Source organism: Mandrillus leucophaeus, unplaced genomic scaffold (assembly GCF_000951045.1).
Source record: "Mandrillus leucophaeus isolate KB7577 unplaced genomic scaffold, Mleu.le_1.0 Scaffold88, whole genome shotgun sequence".
Lineage (NCBI taxonomy): Eukaryota > Metazoa > Chordata > Mammalia > Primates > Cercopithecidae > Mandrillus > Mandrillus leucophaeus.
The window spans coordinates 4,137,904-4,145,814 of NW_012109585.1; the positions used below are offsets into that span (position 1 = coordinate 4,137,904).

The 7,911-nt window shown below is 48.3% G+C and overlaps 1 protein-coding gene across 4 annotated transcripts in view; it reads left to right on the forward strand.

Moving 5' to 3' along the window:
* The first annotated feature begins 4,504 nt into the window (after positions 1 to 4,504).
* Positions 4,505 to 7,911, forward strand: part of SKP1 (S-phase kinase-associated protein 1) — a 24,370-nt gene continuing 20,963 nt past the window's right edge. The window contains exons 1-2 of one of the 4 annotated variants that reach the window (XM_011969226.1): positions 4,572 to 4,688; positions 7,265 to 7,317. The gene's annotated coding sequence lies outside the window, so the exon portion shown is untranslated. Of the gene's footprint in view, positions 4,689 to 4,829; positions 4,930 to 7,264; positions 7,318 to 7,827; positions 7,862 to 7,911 lie in introns of those variants that run through there. The other 3 variants (XM_011969228.1, XM_011969227.1, XM_011969225.1) reach the window with 3 other exon arrangements.

Consider the following 7,911-nt stretch of genomic DNA (forward strand, 5'->3'; position numbering starts at 1 on the left):
GGCTTACTGCAACCTCCACCTCCTGGACTCAGGTGATCTTCCCACCTCAGCCTCCTGAGTAGCTGGGACTACAAGCGCACACCACTACGCCTGGCTAATTTTTGTATTTTTTGTAGAGACAGGGTTTCGCCATGTTGCCTAGGCTGGTCTTCAACTCCTGGGCTCAAGTGGTCTGCCTGCCTTGGCCTCCCAAAGTGCTGAGATTACAGGCGTCAGCCACAGCGCCCAGCCTGCATGGAATTTTAAAGTCAGAATATTTGAGTGTGTCAAGTATCATCTTATTTTCATAATTCCTTTCTACAGCACTTATTTCCATTTGACAGCAGAAATATAATCTGATCACTTCCTGGCAAATACAGTCAAGTAAGTGCATGATCACCCAGTCATTCCAGGGAATTCTCAGTCGAGTGTTCTGTCCCTCCACTTCTATCCAGGGGCACAGTTACATTCTGTGGAGGTTATGTGGTCATGGCATGGAGTGGGAAGTGAGGGGGTTAAGGTTGTCTGGTCCTTGGTCATCATCATCTTCCTCTGCTGCTCAGGGAGGCAGGCCGACTTCGCCCCTGCCAGTTGTGGGTTGTCATCTCTGGTTTCTACTCTGCCCACAGATGTATGCATTCGTGCCATGGTCTCTGGCTTGGACTGTGGCGTTAGTGCTCCCTTTATTCTGTTTATTATCCCAGAAGTTCTTTCCTGGTTATCTGGCCCCTCTCAGCAACTTCATGCTGTTCTAGGGCCTCATGACACATGCTAATGCTTCCTGGGATTCTCACACATTAGGCATGGGACTGAGATGCTCCCAGGGCCCCCTGCGTAGGCACACCCAGCTGCCATTTCTACTTGACTGCTACCATACTTTCTCATCATGGAAGATTATTTAGACCCTACCCACAGACAGATTCTCCCCTCTCTCAGAACCTCCAAACCTATCTGGGGTCCTAATCCCTCCCTATCCCTGGGTTGAGAGGATGGAAGAATGAGAGAGAGTCCCTTCTCAGAGACCCACACTGGAAGCTAACTGCATGCAGTGGTCTCCTCCCCACCCCAAGCCTGGCATCATACCTTCTTTCCAATTCTTTCAACAGAGGAAGGTGAGGCCCAGAGACGTGAAGTAAGTTACCCAAGATCACGTAACAGAGGCAGGTAGTCTGACTTCAGAGTGGCTATGCTTACCCCTGTATTAGAGGACCAAGACTGAGAGAGTTGACACACAGCAGGATGCAGCCAGGAGATCTTTGACCATGCAGACTGAATACTTCCTAGCTTACATGCTGTCCTATGGGATGGAACACGTATCTAAGTCCAGAGTCTGTCCCATGGATGGGTGCACAAGAAATAGAATGAGAACTGAATTCTGGGCTGCAGAGTCCTGTTTGTTTGTTTGTTTACTTTGAGTGGAATCTTGCTCTGCCGCCCAGGCTGGAGTGTAGTGGCGAGATCTCCACTCACTGCAGCCTCCACTTCCTGGGTTCAAGCAATTCTTCTGCCTTAGCCTCCCGAGTAGCTGGGATTACAGACACCTGCCACCATGCCTGGCTAATTTTTGTATTTTTAATAAAAAAGGGGTTTCACCATGTTGGCCAGGCTGGTCTCGAACTGCTGACCTCAAGTGATCCTCCTGCCTTGGTCTCTCAAAGTGCTGAGATTACAGGCATGAGCCACTGTGCCTGGCCCAGCGTCCCGCTTTAGGTGCACTGACAGGGTTGCTCCTCATAGGAATCCTCCTGTGAATGCTTTATAGCAACGAAGACTCCAATGAAGACTTACAAAGGGAGATCATTTCTGGAAATGAATTCATCATAAAAACTGGATTTTCACATCTGGAATATTTGAATCAAAGGCCTTTAGTCTCCCTGGAAGTAGTATGCTGGGAACAGCTGTAAATTAGAAAATGCTCCTGCATTTGAGGAATGGGGCTAAGATTCACTGCCTGGGCTGTGATGGCAGATACATAGCTGGGGCTGGTGTGATGGCTGGGAAAGTCTCTTTGGTTTTGTTTCCTTCCTCTTAGGACAAGGGGTTTTGATTACCCCTTGGCACGGAGCATATGGAGTGACTGGAGTAAGGGTGGAGCCTCAGCTTCCTCAGGGCCAGCTCTGGTAACATAGGTACCCCTGCCCCTCACACCCACACATGTATCCACACATACCACAGGGACTCTGTGTGGGCCAGTCCTTTCTGACCTGTGGTCATCACTATGGATAAATGAATGGAGATGAGTCACTCCCAGCCTGTCCCACGGTGCTGCAGCTACCTTGGCCCTCCTGAGTGGAGGGTTTGAGAGAAGGTAGGGTTGATCCAGAAAGTGAGGAGCTAAACTAGTCACCTTTGACGAACACTGTTGGCTCCTTCCTGGCAGTGCTTCACCACTGAGACGCTACTACAGAGGTTTATTCACTTACTCTGGGCTTGAGGATCACCTGGAGAACTTGTTTAAAGGGCAGAAAAACCTGCCGCCAGGGAGTTATTAGATTGAAAGTGGACCCAGGAATCTGCATTTTTCTTGAACCAATTTATTTTTATGTTAAAAATTTTGAATATGTAATACATTCATGTGAATTGATACCCAAAAGGTAGAAAGGGGTATAAGGTGAAAAATTATTCTAACCCGTCCCTCAGTGACCTAGTTCCCTTCCTCTGAGGCGACCAATTTCTTGTGTATCTTTCCTGAGATAATCTATACATAAAGCACCATATACAAGCAAATGAAATATGTTTTATTTATTTATTTTTTGAGACTGCGTCTCACTCTGTCACCCAGGCTGGAGTGCAGTGACATCATCTCAGCTCATCGCAACCTCTGCCTCCTAGGCTCGGGTGATCCTCCCACCTTAACCTCCAGAGTAGCTGGGACTACAGGCTCACGCCACCATACCCAGCTAATTTTTGTTTTTTTGTAGAGATGGGGTTTCACTATGTTGCCCAGGCTGGTCTCGAACTACTGAGTTCAAGTGATCTGCCCACTTCGGCCTCCCAAAGTGCTGAGATTACAGGTGTGAGCCTCCACACCCGGCCCCGAAATCTCTTTTAAAAGTAGGCATTTCTTGGTGATTCTAATAAAGGGGGTTCTCAGACATATTTGGAAAAGCATATACCTACTTTTACGCCAGACCCTGTGCTGGGGCCCCAGGCTAGCTGTATGACCTGACACTGCACAGTCCTGCTTAGGATGCTCAAGGAGAGTTTATAAGGTATCACCCTGCATACCATAGGCAGGGGAGCAAAGGGGCTCCAGTGGGCCCTGGCTAGGAGGCCTGAAGCTGGAGCTGCTGAGGGCAGGGCTGTGCTGCTGAGAAAATATCTGAGAGCTGCAGGCGTTTCATCTTCTGTCATCAGCTGTGGCACCTGGCAGACACTGGATACCACAGCTTGTAGACAAAGACCTGGTAACTCAAGAAGCTGCTTGGCATTCCTGCCCAGTCCCATCCCAGAGGCACTGTACGTCTCCGGTTTCTTCAGGGGGCCCTGTGTGGAAGTATCTTTTGTCTTCCTGTGTCAGGGATACCATCACGTGCCTGTTGGCTAGACGAGCCCGGCGCCCAGTCTCCTAGGACAGGGAGAATAATGTTCCCGAGCAGAGCGGGGTGGGGCTTTCAGACTACTCCCGTTCCTTTACTGCAGGCTTCATTCCATCGACCTCATCACAGCCTTCCTGGGAGCACCCCAGACAAGAGTTCTGTCCAGGCCGGGCCCTGGCTGCCTGGTTCACTGCCGAATCCCCAGCACCACGCCTCGCATGTCGGGCTCAGAGCATGTTTAGTGAAGGAATGGGTACCTACTGCTAGATGGAGGCCATCTCTCTAGATTTGGGGTTTCCCTACGACGATGGCTATTTTTGGCACGGAAGCCTCTTTAGAAGTCAATAGTAGGAAATAAGGGCTAACGGCACCTAACTGTGGAGTAATGTTCAAATCCTGGCTCTGCCACTTAACCGTTCCGAACCTGTTCCCTCACTGCAGAGGCGAAAAGGCTAACACTATTTCACCTCGGAGGGTTACTGTGGAGAATGCAGGCTGGACAAGCTGTATCAGTTCAGTAGTAAAACACACACACACAAGCGCCCCCCCATCCCCACCCCAGGAATGAACACACACACACCTGCGCGCGCACACACATACACCTCAGGAATGAACACACGCGCGTACACACACACGCAGCCCCTCCCAGGAATGCACACACACACACACACACACGCGCGCGCGCCCCGTTCTGTTGTTTCCAGGAACACACACATATGCGCACACACGCCCCGTTCTGTTTTTTCCAGGCCGTTTAGCTGGGGTATTTTACTCGGCTTAGGGCGCCCCTGCCTGAAAGACCTTTCTAGGCCAGTCAGGGTTCGGTACCCAGTTGATGAGAGAGCGCGGCGCTTTCAGAGCTAGGGAAAGGCGAAAGCTCTCCCGTTCCCCAACCCCCCGGCCAGCCGCCCCGGCAGCTCCCCGTCGCCTCCCGGCCTGGGCCCGCCCCGCCGTCTTCGGCCTGCCGTCAGGCGATCTCGGCGGCCAGCCCAGCCGCTGTGTGACGCCGCGCGCCCCGGGGTCCTCGGCGCCTGCGCCCTCTCCTATAAAGCAGACGCCGCGCCGCGCCGAGAGGCTGTAGTGGCTTCGTCCTCCGCTTTTCTGTTCCTTCGCTGACGTCTCCTGGCTCTCGTCAGCCTTCCGCCGGCAGTCTCCTTAACACCGAACACCGTGAGTAGCCGCCCACTGAGCTGGAAAGGGTCGTGGCGCCCGGATTGCACGCAGGCTGGCCTCACTGCTGCGGTTTGGGCCTGCCCGCGGCGGGCGGTGACTGGGCCTGGCCTTCTTTCGGGCCCGGTGGATCGTGTTGTCGACCCCGTTCTTCGGGAGACACCATCAGGTCTCGTTCACCCTCTCCGCCCCCGATTCAGCGAGGCCTGCTCTGGCCGCGCGTCCTCACAGCGCTCCATAAGTGTGAGCCGAACCCCGGGCTGGGCTTTCTCTGCACCGGCCGAGCGTCAGCCGGCGCAGGCTCGGCTGCAAGGCCCAGGCTATGGCCGGGGGCCTCTCTTGGCCTTAAGCCTGCTGTCCCGGGGACCAGGGCGGGGGTGGCGGCGGGGTTGTGAATGGGGGTCCCTAGGCTGTCGTGAGCATGGGCGTGTGTCGGTGTCTGGCTTTTGTTGTGATCGGGAGGGAGAGCTGCGGTGGTGGTCTGAGGCCGCCCGGTTCTTGGCTGCCATCCTTTCTCCCCCGTGTCTGGCGTCACTAGCTACCCGTCGGTCCTGGCTAACTGTGTGCGGGCGCCGAGTTTCTGCACATAGCCGCCTGTTCCTTCTAAATATTTCTTCGCGTTGTTTTGCTATGACTTGGAGTCGTTGAAATAACTATTGTGATAGCAGATACCATCTTCAGAGTGGTGTGACTTGTAAGAGCTGTGTATAACTTAACTCGAAGTGTCTGGCTTTTAAAGAAATAGGATGTCCAGCTGCTTTGGTTCACTTTTAATGGGAACTTCACGTTTGGGTTTTAGGAACATGCATTTTTCCATTAGAGCGTCACAATAGAATGTATCTGTGTCATAGAACAATAGTCTCCTCCACTGTGCAGTCTAAAAAGCAGTGTCAGAATTTCGGGTCACTTAAAACGCAGGGGTTTTTTCCCTTTATGATGTGATAGAACCCACTTTATGCTGGCCATGGAGAATTATTTACAAGTGCAGGAGCCTTTAGGCCTCTTTCTTTAGAATGGAATTGTTTTGAAAACATTTCAAATCAAAATTTCATCCATTATTACTTAAAAATTTTGCACTTTATTCTACTGTAACACTAAAACTTATCTTTTAGTTTAGTATTACCAAGTGCATCGAATTACAGATTTAACCGATTACCTACCTGCTATTTAGTAAGATCTCAACTCCCTTAAGAGTAACCCAATCCACGAATTTGACTATGACTAAGCACTTGAGTTATTTGAAAGAAATATGAAACGGTCGTCTTGCTTTTAGAGTAATTTTATCAACTGCATTGTTAGACTTGTGATTCTGCACTGTTCATTTCAGTACTATCTGATATAAAAATTACATGTTTAAATGTTTTATAATTAAAAATTGGACTCACGTTAAAATATTTTCATTTGGAGATACCTTTTGTTGTTGTCTTGTCACAGGAAGGGTCCTCTACTCTGGGTCCTTCTTCATTGAGCAGGGACAACGGCATTATTGGCAAGCGCTAAGCAACATGGAGAAGCAGACATGTTTGTGAATTGCAAAGTGAAATCTGATTCTCTCCAACCATGGATGAGTGAGAGTAGGATATTTCAGTGGCTGGTTTTAAAACACGCTTTACTTTTTTGCTTCCTTTGCCTAAGAACCTGTTTGCTTTGGGGTTGGGGACAATTGTCTCAGAGAAGCTGAATGAATATTTTAACCGATGTAATGGGTCATAAATCTGAACATAAAATGGGTGTGATGCATGTTTTAAATGCCAAATGATACACTTTTGTGAAAATATATGCGATTTTTAATACAACACACCTAGAAAACTTCAGAGGTACCATAAGTTAATAGTGACATCATTGGATTATGAATACTTGAGAAGCATGGGCCTTTTAAAAGTTGTATGTGAATTTTAAGAGGCCTTGAATTAATCTGTACCAGGTATTGCTACTCTTTTTGTTGTTGTTTTTCTTTTATGTATGTTTTCTTTTTTAAAAAAAGAATTTGAAGATGGTAAGAAATTGTTGGACTTTAACTTTTTTTTTGACACGGAGTCTCGCTCTGCTACCCAGGCTGGAGTACAGCGGCGCGGTCTCGGCTCACTGCAAGCTCTGCCTCCTGGGTTCATGCCATTCTCCTGCCTCAGCCTCCCAAGTAGCTGGGACTACAGGCGCCCGCCACCACGCCCGGCTAATTTTTTGTATTTTTGGTAGAGACGGGGTTTCACCATGTTAGCCAGGATGGTCTCGATCTCCTGACCTCGTGATCCACCTGCCTCGGCCTCCCAAAGTGCTGGGATTACAGGCGTGAGCCACCGCGCCTGGCCTAATTGCCTAACTTTTTATGTAAGATTATCTTTTTCCTAGTGACTCATAATTAATCTGAGTTAATAAATGCATTTTCAGAGCAAGTAATGGGTTATTATTATGGAGCTCTTGACAAGAGATCTCAAAGTTGGTCAGTTGGACAGTCAGTACTGAAAGATAAAAAGCGCTCTGAAATGAAGCTTCTTACTAGATTTAGGGAATTGTACTCACATCTGCTTATCTTTAAATCATTTTATTCTCGTGTATATGGTCTTGCATTGCCTCAGACATAAATCAGCATATTCTGATTTACTCTCTGGATCTGAACTCATCTTCACAGGTGGGTCTCACTGTGGGGAAAATTTCTGTCTTATTTGGTAGCCTTGTTTATTTTGGACTGACCTTCCTTAGGTTTGCATGTAGTTAATTGTGGCAGTTAACTGCTCAAATGGAGTAGTCCAGTATTCATTGGGAGACGAAAGGCAGGAAGAAAGCAAATACAAATATGTATGTTTTATTAAATTTATACCAATAGTGAGTTCAGTAGGGCAGGCCTTAAAAGCTTCTGTTCCTAGTAGTTATACTTTGAAAAAAGTTAATAGAAATACTTGCAGGCTAACCTGTGAATAACTACTTTCAACAGTGTTTTACAGGATTATGTATTGTAGGTCCTTAGAACTTTGTGGTCAATAAGTTATAGCCTTCTGATGGACTGTAGTTGATGAAATACCATGTAGAACTCTCTCTCAAATTTTACATCTAATGTACTTGTTTTTAGATGCCTTCAATTAAGTTGCAGAGTTCTGATGGAGAGATATTTAGATGTGTATAAGAGACAGCCCGCCGGCAGTCTCCTTAACACCGAACACCATGCCTTCAATTAAGTTGCAGAGTTCTGATGGAGAGATATTTGAAGTTGATGTGGAAATTGCCA